Source organism: Corvus kubaryi, unplaced genomic scaffold (assembly GCF_017639235.1).
Source record: "Corvus kubaryi isolate FWS band 111438036 unplaced genomic scaffold, C.kubaryi_AGA036_p1.0 37397, whole genome shotgun sequence".
NCBI lineage: Eukaryota > Metazoa > Chordata > Aves > Passeriformes > Corvidae > Corvus > Corvus kubaryi.
In genome coordinates this window covers 6,299,696-6,316,305 of record NW_024581136.1, presented here as the reverse complement: position 1 = coordinate 6,316,305, position 16,610 = coordinate 6,299,696, and the positions used below count along the sequence as shown (strand labels likewise).

The following is a 16,610-nucleotide window of genomic DNA, read 5'->3' as shown; positions in this document are numbered from 1 at the left end:
GGCCGCCCGCCGGCCCGGGGCGCGCGCGGGCCCCGGCGGGGCCCCGGCGCCAGGAGAAAGTAGTCCCGCGGCCTCCCCCTCGCGCCGCTGGAAGGGGTTCGGCGGCGGAGGCGGCGGACGAGGCGTCGCTCGGTGCTGCGGCTTCAGCTGATAATTGAAGGGAAGCGAGGCGGCTGCTGCCGGGAGGAGGGAGGCACGGAGCGTCTGCGGAGGCCGCACCGGGACAAACTAGGTACCCGGGGCCCCTCCGCTCGGTCGGGGGGCGCCGGGGGGGCGGGCGCGGGGCGGCGGGGCGCTCGCTGGGCCCCTCGGCGGCTCCGGGCCGGGCCTGTTGTGTCATCCTGGCATTAGCCAAGCTGCCCTTCCTGGCGGCCCGGGGCAGGGGGAGGGGAGCGGCGCCATCCCGGAGCATTGTTGCAGATAGGGGTGGGGGGCGAAGGGGAGCCGGGAACGACACGGCGCCGCACTGGTGAGTGTGTGGGGCGGCCCGGAGGGGTGGAGTGGGGCCCTCGGCGTGGAGGGAAGGGGTGGAAACGAAGCTGATAAAATGGCCAGGTCCCCGAGCCCGCTGCAGGGACATCCCTCGCTCCCCCACGCCGGGCGGGGGTGCTGGGGCCACCTTGCCTCTCCCGGGTCGCCTGGCGGGGAGGGGGGGCGGCAGCGCGGCCGCCCCTCCGCGGGCCCTATGTGGCTGCTGATACAAAAGGGCAGTGTCAGTGTTGACACTGCCGTGCCGATTTCGATGCCCTTCCCCGTCTTCCCTCCCCCACTCCGCTTGGCCCCCTTTTCCCTAGTGCTCCTTTCTTTCCCACCCCCCTTTATTTTTTTTTTTTCCCCTCCTCTGAAGGAGCTATGGACTATCTTAAAGGAAAAAATAGCAATTTCTCTTTCTTTTCCCCCTGCCCAGCTCGGTAAAAATGCTAAACAATCGGCCGACGTCCATATTTCACAAGCTTTTTTGGGGGGAGGAAGAAGGTGGGTAGAAAACGGAGGCGCCCATGGGGTCGGAGTCACAAAGCTGGCTGCCCACGAAAGGGATTATTTTCGCAGCTAAATGTTTTAGAGCTGATGTTTTTCTTGTTTTCAGTCAAGAAGCAAGTTGCCTGGTCCTCGCGTTTGCTTGCATAATGCGTCGTACTTGGAGGCTGATCAAACGCTGGGTTCTGCCTTTCCTGCCTGGCTCTTCCTCTTTCCCTTTTCCCGGGGGGCTGGGTAGTGGGACGAGTTTGGGGGGGCTGGTGGCACTGGGGCTCCCGACTGCTGCCCCGGTGATCCGGGGAAGGGAAGGAACCGAGGCCGGGGCTCTCGCCAGACCTGCAGGCCCGTCTTCCTGTGTCCAACTTTTTTATTGTTCCCCCTTCCCCCTTCCGAGTGCACGGGCTCTCCGGCAGGCGGGGGTTTGCACGGCTCGGGAGTCCCAAAGTCTAGACGGGGAACCGGAAAATAATAGGGGAAAGAATGGAAAGTTATGTCAAGGGCTTTGGGGGAAAAACATCGACGTATCGAACAAAGGTCCTGCCTGTGTTGGAGAGAGAGGCCTGCATGTGAGGCCTGATTGTGTCGCATTTACACACGGGGAAGAAACGAGTGCTTGGTACTGGCCTAAATTTATTCTGTAAGTCTGGCATGGAACTTAGGAATGCTTTCAGAGAGTGTGTAGTTTGTTTTGGAAGTGTTTTTATTATGTGTAGCCATGCAGTAATAATTTTTATTTTAAATCAATTTTTTTTTTCTTAAAAAGACTGTTCAGTTTTTTTTTCTTCCTGCCTTGTTCAGCAGAAATAATATTGATTCAGAGCTTCTACACTGTAATGCAAAACTTTACTCAGAGTAACTTCCACAGTTTGTGTTGTGTGTAATATGAATTTTGAGCTTCCTGGTGCTTTAAAGGTTGTCAGAAAGAGGAGTTGAGTAGTTACCAGTTGATAAATTTGAAGTACATCTGTCATAATGAGAAAGAAAAGGAATTCTGAGCACTTGAATTAATTTTTCAGGATTTTCTTATGGGAACTGTCACTGTGGATATACTTTCATAAGACATTAAAAGCTAGCAAGCATTGCTGTGATTATTTCTGTTTATCTCTGGTGTAGTCTCTTCTTTCCAGTTCTCCACTCTGAAAACTAGAGTTCTAGTTGTACAGGCTTGGGGTTTTGGTTTGGGTTTGGTGGTTTTTTTTTTGGTATTTGATTTCTGAGTTTTCTGAGATTTATTATTAAGAGTTTCATTAAGCTAAAACTTCTTAAACAAGTTTCATTTTATGTATGTAAAAATAAACGTAATGGACATGAAAGCACTGGAAAAATAACTATAGCTTTCTATTGTTTGGTAGTCTACTTAATAAATACTGATAGGAGTTAAATATACTTATGAAAATACTAATATTTCAGTTTTTGCAGCTGGTATTTTAACAAAATATGTTGTATTTGAACTAAGAAGTTTAAAACCAATGTTCTGGTGAATAAATTCTGTAAAGAATATTTAAAGTTTTTGGAAATTTACTTGTTTTTAACTTGTAATAGTTTCTATATTTGTAAAATGCAGCTGATTGTGAGTGCCTCAGTTGTTTTGATCTTAAACGCAAGTTATTTTTAATTTTTACTGTTCGGTGTATCTTATTGTTGTGTTAGGTAATCAGATTTTTTTTTTCTGTTCTTAGGGTCTTTCTGAGAAAAATATGAGTAGTAAACTTGAATTAACAACCTGTAAGTCTTCAGTCTTCAAATCGTTCCATAGGTAGGAACCTAAACATGTCTCAGCTGTTAATAGAAAAATTGTAGGTCAGCCACAGTGTGACATTACTACTTACTAATATAGCAGATCTACTTCAGCAGGAGTGCCAACCTGTTGAGTAAGAGCTTATGAAAATGGAGTCTTTTGATGTCTTGCAAAAGTTCTTCAGGCTAAAGTGACCATTAGGGGAAATATTCTACATCTTCCCAGTAAATGAATAATCAAAGCTGTCATTCCTAATCAGGAATTGCACATAAGTTGTGTTTGGTGTGGTTTTTTTTTTGTTTGTTTTGTTTTGGTTTGGTTTTTTTGTTTTTGTTTTTCTTTTTATATTGTACTTTGACTGTCTTCAAACCCAGAGCATAAATATTACAGAAAAAAACCGTAATTGAAAACTTGAGCTTTTAAAACCATTCCTGAATTTGAGGCCTAAAGCTATAGGTGACAACACCACTATTCTTTCTGCGGCAGTGTAGCAAAAATATAATGCATTTGGCTTTAATGCCATCAATGGACACATGATCAATTTCCATGTGGATCCTTACATCCCCAGTATAGTTACTTACTCTGCAGCAATCCAGAAACATAACCTGACTGAATTCCTTTTGTTTCTAAGTGATGAAGCTGAAGCAAAAGTAGGAAAGTTATTAAGTAAACTACATGTGTGTACCTGATTTGCAGCTAAATTAATCTCACAGCTATCTGTGTTAATCTTGTATTTATAGGCCATGCTATATTTTCTAACAAACTAATTGGTAAGCATCATGTAGAACACTTTTGATCATGGATCTGTCTTTTGTCAAACTGAGGCTAAATTATTGTGACAAAGTATACTCAAATGCCAAAGTTGTACAACATGGTGTACTATTTCATTGGCAAAAACTTAACCCTGCATGTTTCTGGGATCTCCCATTGGCGTCGTGGATGATCAGTGTCCTGTTCATCACCTGTCAAATTAGTAACACTCCCTAAAAAGCACTTTGTGAGCTCTGTTATGCTCTTTTCATCAAGCTGTCACTGCCCCATTCAGTTCTGATTCTGAAGGTAGTAGTACGTCAGATGTATTTATTTATTTATATATATATAGATATATATATATATTTTTTTTTTTTTTTGGTAAAGTAATATACTAGCTTTGGGTGAGTGTTCTTAGTTTTCCGAAGTAATATTTTAAATGTGTTCTTAATATTTTAATCACGGTATAGTATCACAACAGATTTCTGACAGTATACGAAGCAACTTCTTGAGAGTTTTAATAGCTCAGTTTTAATGTAGGACATGAGGTTGGTAACTGCAAAAATAATAACTTTTTTCTTCCTGATGTATTTATTTTTTTTTCAGTTTGCATGAAATAAAGTGCTTCTCAAGGAGCAAAACTGTTTGCAGTTCTCAGTGGTGATCAATAATGAAAAAAACGCTTGTATGTAGCCACTTGTCTCAGGATGTCTTTTTTTTTAACAAAACAGTTTGCTGAATTCATGCTTCAAAGCTGTCTTCTGAAAATAAAGAAATTTTAGCTATGTATCAAATATAGAGTGCCTCTGGAGGACAGGACTAAGTCAACTGGCTTCTCCTCCCTGCTTTCAGGTGCCAGCAATGGTTGCTTTAGTACGAAGTTTAGTTTGAGGAGCAATGGTTCTCCTTGTCCTGCCATCAAGTTGGTAGAATCCAGCTGTGTAAAAATGCAGTCATATTCTCCTTCAATTCTGTCTGGCAGCCAGGGTTCAAGGACACAGAACCAATCTGTTTACTCTCTCTCTGTCTGTAATACAGCTTGTCTTGCAATGTACTGACTGTTGCCAGTCTAACTTGACTCATGAAGGTACTCAGTACAAATTTGGCAGAAAGCTGCCATGAGAGCAGTAGATGGTCCACTCTGGAAGGGGAAACTTTAATATAGGAAAAATTGAAAACTTAGGTGTATTAACAAAAAAGTTAATCATGGTAGTTTAATACTGGACTTCAATATTGAAGATGCATGAGAAATACTAGCAATGATGTTCAAGCCATAGTTGCCCTTGGTTGCTCCAGAAAAGCCTCTCTTGTTAGGATTCTTCTAGTAAACCAGTTTGGGAAGGACCTCAGGAAGTTACTTGGCCCTTCTCACATTTGACTTCTTCTACTCCTGAATAAATAGTTTTCCATTGATCACAACCTGATAAAAAGAGCTCCGTTTTCTTGAGTGATAAGGAAGGTGAAAAAAACCCAAATCTTACGAACATACAAAGGTATGTTTGGAGAAGAAACTGTGGAAGGATGCTCTTAGTGTGTAGTAATACCCTGCTGGCTCAGGGACTAGGGGGAAAATCCCATTTTCTCTGTGTTTTCTGAATGATTTGCTTTGATAGTGTCCTCAATAAAGTGCACATGCTGAACTGCAAAGATCTCACCTTCATAAAAGGTATGAAAGGGTCTGAGTCACCTTCTGGAATGCGAACCTTGAGTTGTAGGGAGCAATTTGGTGTTTCAAAATGGAAGCTGAGGTCCCTGGTACTTTTTGAATAAGATGGCTTTTTTTTAAGATCTGAAAGACAAGGTGTATTTCACATTTATTCTGCTTTCAGAGCAACTTGTGTTATATTGCATGAAGTCCAAATAAGTAAACTTAGTGTAAAGAAGGGCAAATAGTTGATAGACTTTTGTAAAGCTGGAAATAAAAGAATACAAATGTGTTTTTTATTTTCTGATGTATGTATGATTTTTGGGGAACAAAGGTGTTAAACTTTCAGAAGGCTGTCAAGCCCTGAGATGGGCATTAGACTTAATACTAGCAGTGTGCACCTCCTTCAGTTTTGTGGCTGGCTGTTTGAAGCATGGTTAATACCAATTTTTTATTAATGCAGATCAGTAACTCTAATTTTTTACCTTGATTTTGAGGTGTAGTTTCTAGCAGTAAAACTATTAGGAAAAAATAGGTCTGTGAGAAACTCATGCCCCTAGGTAGCTAGGTTTAGACTTATGCTATGTTTGCTTTTAGAAAGCATGTATGCTGTTTTGTTCTCCCTCGTTTTTCTCCATGTCTGTCTTAGTTGCCTTACTTTGAACTTGTGATAGTTTGTCTTACCAGCCCTGGGTAGGAGAAAAGATCTGTGTATGTGGGCTTTTATGTGCTTGAAGTCTGTTCTGTACCTCTGCTCTAGTCCAAGGCTGCTTCGATGTAAAAGTACAGGTAAATAAATGTGGAAATCAAAAATACACTCTTGTATAGTACCTTCTGAGTTGAAAACATGAGGTTTTTTTGGAGCAGGAGCAATATAAATGAGTTGAGGCACCACAAAAGGAAAGATGGAAACAATGCATAGTAACACCAGTTATGGTGGACTCCAGTATCCCCCATGCCTCCTCCTTCCTTCCAGTCCTAAAGAAAAGGAAAAACACACACCTGCATCCCACCCACTCATCAAGAGACTTGAATTACATGTCTAGTTACTTACTTTAACTCCTTCAGTTAGTGAGGAGAAGCTCTCTTTACATCATATATGCCTTTGTGAAGCATGTAATAGATGTGTATTTTTGGACAAGGTAATATTGTAAGATGTGGTTAATGTCAGGGCTAGAGGTTGGCATCTTATCCAAGTTAATAATGTTCTGTGTCTTCTAATGTCAAATCCCTTATGTAATTAGCTTATTCAGTGTATGGAGTGTCCTGTCCTGGAAGGTGTGTGCAATGTAACTGAATCTTCTGATCACAGGTGAGATGTGGCTGTGCATTTAAAGAGAACTAATGAAGAAAGTAACTGAGGCCTCTTATTAATAGGCTGTATACTGAATATAAACTTGGAACTCTGCCTTCCTTAGAGAGTGAGTGTTTTCTTCCTCTATTTCAAGGATATACTTCATTAATAACCAACTTACTGACTGGAAACTGTAATTTCTCCTTAAGACTTCACTTGTTTTGAGCTTTGCAGTTGTTTCAGGTGTGATGGCTTGATGAACTTACCCATTGTACAGGGGTGAGGGGAAGGTGGGAAATAGCTCAGCTGAACAAGGACAGCAGACAGTCATAAGCTGTGTCAATAAGTCTGAGTGAACAGCACCTGAGAAGCAGCTACATTGCTAGGTAGGTATATATGAGATCTTTAAGTTAAACAGCTGGAGAAAACATAATTTCAGCTGAATCTCATTTAATGAAAGGGATGGGAGCTGCATAACTTTGGCAAGCTTTAAGCCAGGATTCCAAGTGTTAAAGCTTGTCCTTTAAAGATCTACTGCAGTCTGTTCCACAATGTTTTTCAAGTTTATGCAGTGGTAGTGGATGGTGCCGTATCTTACTCTGGTAGTATTCTGTCTGTTGTATTTAGCAGATAATTTTCTACAATAAAAGACTGGTAACAAAAATAAGGACCCACATTATACCATAAGAATATAGATTAAAGAAGTTAGTTTCACTCCCTTACTCAGTTACAAGAAGCTTGGCAGAACAGCAAATATATTCCTTTGCCAAAAGTAAGATAGCAAATAGGCATTTGTCAAATTTCCTGTATGGCAGCTCTTAAGTTGATATAGTTCTGCTGCATTTTTGTAGACTTGAAATGGAATGTATCCATGCTGGGTACCTGGCTCTTGACAGCCCCTCAGAACTTTCACCAGCACTTTGTAACTAGAATTGGAAGAAGCGTGTTAAGGAAAATGCCACTGCAAACCTCAGTCTGCAGATTTAAATGCTCCATGGAGTGGGTGGAAACTGAGCTCTCTTCAGATTAGCTGTGAAGAGGAAAGATGAATTTTGTGAAATTTACTGTGTGAAGGAATGGTACCACTTTAATGCCTTGTTGACATATTTGAGCACTATGGCCATACTTTTTTTTTTATAGTTTAGAGGTTCTTGACATAGTGTCCAAACCAAACTGGAGTTGGAACAGAATGGGCACTGAAAATTCCAACTTCATTGTGCTTTATGGAGAAGACCTCAAATAAGCTAGAACCTGAGAACTATGTAAAAACTTGAGGTAAATAGAAATGTAGCAATGAGTTAATTTTTGGGAATACACTTAAACTAAATGTAAAATTGTCTGTGAGACTCCACTGAAGTGACAGGCAAAGTAATCTCAATCTGTCACTTTCAAAATACAATGCAGTGACCACACTTGTTGCTATACTTCATGGCTTCCAGAGGTTGCCTGGAATAAAGTATATATATTCCCTGTGTGTTACCAGGCTTTTGCTTCTGTCACAGACAGTCAAAAGCTGTTAAAACTATTCTTGTTTAAATAAAGTAGTTTCCTATTAAGTAACAAGTCAGTGGATAAACAATTGTATCATCTGTTTTGAAAAACTTCTTAATTCATGTATTTCATTCAGACGAAATCTTGAGTTTATATCAGATTGAGATCCCACACTTGAATGCTAACTATGGTTCCTGCTGGTAATACCTGTAGTGTCACCAGAAACACTATCAACTCCCTCAACCTGTTCTCAGCAGTCTGCCTGTTCTAAACTAGTGTTGCTTCTGTTTGTGGCATCTGTTTTGTTGCAGTTTCACATCTACCTTGCAATTACTGGAAACCCTTTTAGAACTCAACTGTGCTATTATACAATTAATTTTAACCCTATTTTAGTGGTGTGGGAGCATCTTAAAAACTTCTATCAGAAGTAAGCCAAGTAGATCACTCTGCATCATCAAATTGCATATTGTGTTTTAACTTAAAAGCTGCTCCCCTTTCAGCTAGGAATTGGTTTCTTCTGTAGACTCACAGATTTGCAGTACTGTTTTCCTTCACCAAAATATCATCAGACTATTTGGAAGGTCAGCTCAGTAAGATGACAAATCAAAACCAGATAGCAGGTTATAGTGCTAATTGATCTAACAGCAGAGTTAAATTAGTGTTTTGACTTTCTCTCTTCTGTAACCCATTCTGAAATACCAATTGAATTGGATGTTAGCAGCTCAATTACAAATTTTCTCTGTTGCACTTTCATAGGACTCCTATGTTTGTCTGCTAGTTCTACATAGAGCTCTTTCCACAAATGGAATAACTGGTTTGGTTTTTGGAATATATTAACTTTGGCAAGTTTCCTCCCCCCCCCAATCCGTCCCCCCCCGGCCCCCCCCCCCCCCCAATGTGGCAGATATCAAACATGAACATATGGGCACAGAGTGACACAGCAATAGAAGGATCAAGCTGGATAAACAACCTCTGCACAGACTAACCCTATCCGAAAGTGTGGTATATGGTTTGTGGTTTTTTATTTTTAAATCCTAGAACTTGCTGCTTACTGCAATAGCTTGCTTTGTGAAGGGCTGTCTTCTGCCTCCCCTTCTCCTTCCCAGGAGAAGGTGTGGGGTCAAGTTTTCTCTCCTCAGTCATAACAGAGCTTCAGTGGTAGGTGCCATGGGACAAGAAGGACAGGAAAAGCTTCACGAATTGTAGGTAATACAGGTGTTTGCTTCTTTGCTGTGTCTTCTCTGAGTTTTTACACCTGAGGAAGTGAATGGCTGTTACGATAACAAGAATGGTGTTCTAGTTACTTCCTTAGCCAAAAGATCCAAAGGAGGGGACTAGCTTTCTGTAGGAATTGGGCCTTTAAAGAGATTTTTCTACCTGAGCAGCATGAGCATCTCCTGTCTCTGGTAGGCATAGTAGGACAACAGAACTTGTTAGTTGTCTGTAAGGTCAGTGAACACTCTCCTGGAGTAGGCTTAGTAAGAGACCTCACACTTGCCTTTTTAATTCTTGAGTCCTCCTGGGATATTCTTTAAGCATGTCATTTCTCAAAATCTAGGATCATCTTATTTGCAGCATGAAAGTTTCTCATAGCTGTTTGCCTGCTAACTGTCTCAATACTATCCTCTATTTTCTTCCCTTGATGTTTTATTCTTAGCACTTACAGAAAGTATTTACAGCCTTGTTGCCAGGTTAAATAATACAGGTTTTATTAGTTAACTTCTTTAAGATCACCCTTCTGTTTTTCGGCTGGAATTCATGTCTCTTGACCGAGGCCCACTGTGATGGGATAGAGTATTCCAGATAAACATGATTTTTACAAAAGCACTGAGAATTCTCAGTTACTCTCTGATGGTGTATACACCTAAGCATTGGTTCCACACCTCTTCTCCCATTCCCCTCCAGCATCACTCTGGGAGGAACTGGAACATGTAGTCACTGATGCTTAGGTCAACTGACAGGGGTTTGGCTTACAGTAATGCTTTTCGGGTTCAGTACTGAAGTACAGCATCTCCATATTGAGTGGTAATATTGTACTTCTCAGCACTGCAAGTGTCTCATTAGAATAATTTACTGTTCTGTATTTTGATGGATCCTTACTGCTTTGGGAGAGGGACAGAGGAAAGAAAAGGGAACTTATAAGTTTTGATAACTTTGGAAAATGAGGAGTTTTGAGGGAACAGCTCTGTGTTTAGATAACTATATCACCTGTGTAGTTATTTGGAAATAAGCAAGGCTGTAATAATAATAAAGCTTTCATCTTAGTTCATAATTTTTTTCTATGGGTAATAGTCTTCCATCATTGCAAATACTTTCTGTTAAACTTGTGTAATGATGCGTTCTGTTTGGATGCCACTTAACAGCAACTGGTTGTTTAAATAGTTTTGGGTTTAACAAAACAGAAATAAAATAATGAATGACCTCTCTTCTGTGAGCCTGGAAATAGTAGCAAGTGTCCAGAGTTCTACTGTCAAAAAACAAAGCCTTTTGCATCTGGAGTCTATTGATGTCCTGTCATTACTGAAGTATGATTTCAAGATTTAATACCATTACAAGTTAAACATTATTGCCTGCCTTCAAGTGTTAAAAATGTTTAAGCACCCACAGCTTAGAGAGACACCTAATTTTCAGTTGTTTTTCAAAACCTTGGGCCTTTGACTGTGCATTCAGAGTAGTTGAGAATATTTTATGTCCAGTTATGTCTGAATGGTAGAATATTCTTACTCGAGTGTGGTTGCTGTAACACAGCTTTGAAACCAACTGGATGGAAGTTGTAGTCCTCATCAAAGAGTACTTTCTTGCTAAACTTTGAAGCTTTGGTTCAGTGAGAATGTTTATCTACATAAGTTCATGGAGTAAAGAAATAAAATGTCATGACACTACTGACATAGAGAAGGAAGGTAGGCTGTCCTGTGAAAATATTTGAAAAAAAATAGACTTTGTTCCTCAGGAAAGGAGAGGGCCTATTCCTGGAAGTACAGTCAGCACTAAGGGTATCTCTTTAAATAGTAGTTTGTTTTTTAAAGTAAAGAGAATTTTTCCTTACTGTAGTTTTTGTACTTCTTTAGCTTGGAGGACTTTAAATGCCTGATTTTAGTGTAAAATACCTAGTTAGCTAAAGGCTAACTTAAGGAGGAGAAAAAATGAAGTGCATAAGTATGTACAAGTGTTGAGTTTTCATACCACTGATTCTAGCTGTGTTGTCATAAATGTTACAGCTATACCGGGATAGTTGCTCCCATGGGAATCTGTGTGCTTATGTCCCTTAAGGGAAGATATTCTAAAGATGTGAACCTGCCATGCCTAAGCTTTGAATGACAGTCAAGGAGTTCAAGAACCCAGAGTTTTGTGCTTATGGATTCAAGAATGCTGCTCAGAGGTCACTGAGTGTTACAAGTAGAGGAGATGCAAACTACTGTATTTGCTCAAATTCTTGCCTAACTCTGAGACATAGCTGAGCTGGGGCTTGTGAACCCCTATCCTTGCTTTATTTATATGATCTACCTGGTTAAAAAGCCTATTTCAGAAGGGTTTGGGCTTTCTGTTGACAACATCAAATGCAGGATGTGACTAGTGCAAGCCCAGACCTGTGGCAGCTAGAAGCAGCAGCTTAACCTGTGGGAGAATATAGTGATTTAAATGTCTAAGTTTAGCTTAGATGCGTCCAAAATCGAGGTAGTTTGTTACTACTTAGTAGTATTCCGGATTATGACAAACTAGAATTGTATCCACTCTTGGGGTGTTTGCTGTATTGTTGGGAAGGTTGGTGGCCCAGCTTTGAAGTGGGAATAACTTGGAAATACAAATTTGTGACTGCCTATCATTTAAACTGTTTTGTTCTTTCTATTTGACTAGACTGTAGTAGTGTTTGGTGGGAGAGTGGAGGGAGAAGGTGATGTAATTTCAAGTTGCTTCAGCAGAATTTGAAAAGTTTAACTTGTGACAGTTGGTGATAGATCAAAGTGTCAGGTTTTAAATTGTCTATATCAACTTGTACAGATGCAATCTACATTTTTGACAAACACCCTAAGTTTCATATGCTGAATTTTAGCATGAAAATGTCTGCATTGGCATACAGTAGTGCAGTTAATGATTGTACTCTATCCCCATACCCACTGAGGTATGTGGAACTTTGGGTAAATACATGTAATAGTTGGAAACTGCCTTCTGTGAAGTACACAAGACTTCCATGTAGGTTTGGATTAGAACAACTTAACTTGCTTTCCTATTTTGTCTAGGTGACCACACTCACTAGGATGTCTCCCAAGAAATGTAGTTGGAATTTTTAGCTTCCATCAGTACTTGGTATTCTTTGGGAGATATAATGGAGCTCACCTGAGCAACTGCATGGTGCAGACTCAGGGCTCTAATGCCCTCAAGTCTGGCCTGTTTTCTCTCAATCTGTGCTGTAGCTTCAGTAGTGAGTTAAGTCTTGTATGAAGAGTATAAGGAAGTGTAGTCACCACTTAGCTTAGAATTAATGGAGTTACAAAAAAACCCAAAAAACAAATAGGTGTTTGTCTCAGAACGTCTGTCATACTTGAATATGTACAGAATGTTTGTGCTGTAATTTTAATTCAAAAAGTATCCATTATAAAACACAGACTGTGATACCACATCTGAAATGTTTTCTTGAAAATGAAAAAGCAGTTCTGAAACTTTCAGGCTCTTATCATGCAACTGTTTAATATAATAAATACTACCATGTTAATAATATGCTAGTGGCATATGCTACCCTTGATATAAGAAAAAACAACTCTAGACTTCCATTTTGAAAATTCAGTGTTAGATGCTTTATATCCTCCACTTTCTAACAAAATAGACATTTAATGGAAAATAGTTTCAGCTATTTTTTTCATAGATAACTGCATGTTTGGCAAGCAGTGTTTTAATCAGCTTTCAGTTCTGTGGAAGAAATTTGTGTTGGACAGATCAGGCTGTTTTCAAATAGCAGTACATGGTGTCTGTGTCCCAAAACTGTTCTGTCAGGGGGGGCTTTAAATACAAAGTAAGCAAGCAAATAAAGTTTGAAAAGCATAGAATAAAGATCCAAATTTAGTGCAATTAATTTGGCGTCTTTGGTAGCTAATAGGGGTTGGAGGTGCTAGGAAATAGTTGATGGGAGAAAAGATGTATTTGCAAGACATGATGTGGGGAAATGGAGGTGGTAAAGATACTAGGATTACTAGAATGCTATTTTGCTCATTAATCGTATGTGGGATGGGGCTGTGTGTGCTTCCAGCTGAGTATCCTTGGTTTGCAAAATAGATGGAAGAGTAAGAGAGGCTGCAGCCTTTAGGAAATATCTACATTTTACATTTGATATGTAAGATACTGTGCAGAGGGAAGGGAAGAAACTGGGCTCACCTCTGGGCCTACAGGTATTTTCCCTCTTTCTTTACAAGCCTATTTCATATTCTTTTATCTTTCGCTGAAGCCACTCCATTCTCTGTGTTTTTTACTCAAGTGTTGTAAAGAGTTATTTTATCTTGAACCGTGATGAAGCTGCTCTCTCCAGTTAAATATCCTTTTCTTTGTCTTCCTTACTGGTGCATTTTATTAAATGGCTTATAATAAAGAGTAAAGAGGATGATGTGGAGTAGTTTTGGAGTGTCTTAAGGATGTTTCGTAAAGAAAAAAACCTAAGACACGAAAACAAACCAGAAAGACAAGAAAGCTTGCATGGGAGTTGAGTGAACTTTGCTTCCAATTCAATGTCATATTAACAGTATGGGACTATTTTCACATTTGCTAAAACATATTTTAGGAGTGTAGCACGATGGATGCATTGTTTGCTTCAAGGTATTATATCACTGATGTATACACAAAGCACTTAGAAGAAGCACTGTCTTCCTTTCCTCTCTTTCTCACCATTTTCTGTTTCAGTCCTAGACAAGGCCAAAATTAGTGTGTTGTTTGGGGGGCAGTAGGTTGTAGGTTTGCTTATAAAGCATAGTTAATCATTAGTGTTGGATGAAAGGTCACCTGTATAGGAGACAACTGTTTGAGTATTCTGATTGGGTCACGGAGCAAATTGCAAGAGCAAAGGCTTATCAAACCAGCTATTGTAATAGCTACTTCTTAAATAATCATTTTGATCAAGCTATAGAAAACTTACAGCTCTGCTTGCTCTTTTGAGTGTCTCAGGGTAGTGAAGAGACTGTGTTTTGATAAGTGTTCTGTATTAGTCTGTGAATCAGTACATCAGAGCAGCAGTTTAGCTGGAAAATAACAAAAAGTGTTGAGCAGACTTAGGCAGTACCTATTGGAACATCTTGTTGGCAGAAATGTAAGGAACCTTTCTTCCAACTCTGAAGTGATTGACTATTGACATGGAGTTCAGGCTTTGACAAACCTGGCCATGCTAGGACCCTAGGAAAAATGCCTCATTAGTGTTAGCTTGTTAGTCTTGTGAGCTGTAACATATGGGTACAGTTACAGTTGTTCAAGAAAAGTGTGTGGGTAACCTGGGAAAGATGAGGTAATAATCACTGGTGAAGTAAAGCAGAAAAAAGTCCTGGTGGTACTTATGCATATGGGAAGGAAGAGAGGAATTTGTAGCAGACTTTTTTGTGTGTATTTGGTGATGATGAGTTCTTGTCTAGTTTAAAACTGAGACTAAGTTTGGCATCCTGCTAAAAAGCACTTGAAAGAGCTCTAATGTTTAGTTTTGCTCAAGTTCAACATCCTGTACAATACCTTGTTCCTACAACATTCCCTTGTTTTATTTATGGAGCACTGAGAAGGTGTAAATGTGCAGAGTGGAGTAGACACTTGGCAATAAAGCGTGCCATAAAGTTGTTTAATTCCTTCATAAAGCTCTAGCTTTTGACAGCTTTTTCCATGACTCTAAAAATTTGAACCTTCCTAAAATACAGTTGTGGAAGCTAATATTGTGTGTTGTTCCGTGTATTTAACATGAAAGAATAGCTCTGAACGCTGTAAAGTCATGATCCTATCATTGATAGGATCAGTTTAAAGACAGCTTAATCATTAGTGTTTAACAGGTGTTTCTTGGGTTGTGACTTTCTTTTGTTCAGCTTTACAAAGAACTTTTTCTGTTTATACAGATATTTGGTAGACAGTTTGGTTCATGGTTTCATACAAGGTAAATGTCTTTAATTGTGCCTGTGTCAGTAATTTGGTATGTATATTGGAGCTTGCTCCTAATTACATCACTGTAAGATATAATGTAAATGTGTAATTTTTTCTGTGGTTGAGAAAATATGTCTGTGGCACATAATTAATTCCAAGGGGCTGCTGGTTTGAGCACTGCCCAATTTAGAACACTTAGATGTGTTTTAATCCCTTTGTTTGTTGTTACAGTATTCTTGTGATAGCAAAAGATCCATATGCAGATCCAGTGCTGAGGAAGCCGGAAACTTAACCTGTTTTAATTGGATTTCTTCCTCAACAACTGCAATTAAACCATTTCCGAGATTGTGTCATGTGGTGTAGGAATCTTGCTATGCATTAGGTCTGTGACCTTTTTAGTGTAGCATTTGGATGAAGTCTCTGTTCAGGAGGACAGCATAACCTGCTTGAGCCAGTGTGGGAAAGGAAGCCTCAACAGCCATTAGCCTGAGTCAGTGCTAGATATCAGTGATTAGAAAAACAACAGGAAAACTCCTGAAAACCTCCTGATTTGTCCCAAACTTGTCTAAATTATATTTTGAAGATGCAAAAATCTGAGGGCCCATTTTAAGTGAGTAGTAAACAGATGAGTACCTTCTACCTGGCCTTGGAAACATAAGTTATTTCTTGGAATTTTTGTTTTTATCTTTGTAGTTTTTTTCTTTAAGACATGTGGGTATTACTGAACAGTTTTTTGTAGACTGGTTTAGAGCTGAAGCTGAATATTAACAAAATGACCCAGTCTCCTCCTCCTTTATCATGTTTTCATTATACCTTTAGACCTGTGGTCTTGAGTTCATCTGTGGCACACTTTTCTAATCCACATATACAAGTCAACTGGTTTTTGTTTCTTCTTCCAGCAGTAACTTCTGTAACATCTAGTCTCTGAATTCCTTCAGTCTAGTGGCTAATTGAAGTTCTTAGCTTTTGTTTTTTTGCTTTGTTTTTGCCTTTCCCTTTACAGTTTTCTAGGAGATTGCAGAGATCATCTTGTGTTAATTTAGACTTCGGGTGACCAAACCATTTGTCCCAAACCATTACTAGCCACTGAGCTCACTAGGTCTCTCAGTAATTTAAGACAGCTTGGCAAAAGTTGATTGAATTTGGCAGGTTTCAGAAAACCTTCCATGCTGCAACTTGGGGCATGTATTGTCTAACAGGCTCTACAGGTAGGACATGGCTGTGTACCATATCAGTATTTGTCTTGTGCTGTTGCACTTGGTTTTGCTTAAGGGCTGTGGTGTGCCAGATGCAGGTGAATGGCCAACTGCAAATAAGGCACCATCTGGTCTATGGAATTAGAATAGGGAAGAGGCTCGGTGTTGGAGCAGTAGGTTTCTGTGTTCAGACTCAGTGTTGTAAGTAAATGGAGCTATGCAGCTCAAAGGCAGCTGGGCATTAAGCATTGGGCAGGGCAGATTTAGAGTGGGTGATGGTTTTGAGTAATTCTTGGTTCACTTGCATAAAAGTACTGAAATAAGCTACTAAATTGAAATTTGTACAAATCACTGAGCTGATTTTTTTCTTTTTTTCACTGGTAATAAATGCCCCCTCCTAACTTTGCTACACCTGTTTTACTT

The 16,610-nt window shown here is 39.9% G+C and overlaps 1 protein-coding gene across 6 annotated transcripts in view; it reads left to right on the top strand.

Moving 5' to 3' along the window:
* TRIP12 (thyroid hormone receptor interactor 12) overlaps positions 1-16,610 on the top strand; it is a 79,971-nt gene that overhangs the window by 325 nt on the left and 63,036 nt on the right. For 3 of the 6 annotated variants that reach the window (XM_042042515.1, XM_042042514.1, XM_042042512.1), the window contains exon 1: positions 73-232. The exons of 1 other annotated variant lie outside the window; for it this stretch is intronic. The gene's annotated coding sequence lies outside the window, so the exon portion shown is untranslated. Of the gene's footprint in view, positions 1-72; positions 233-16,610 lie in introns of those variants that run through there. 2 more of the 6 variants (XM_042042517.1, XM_042042516.1) reach the window with 1 other exon arrangement.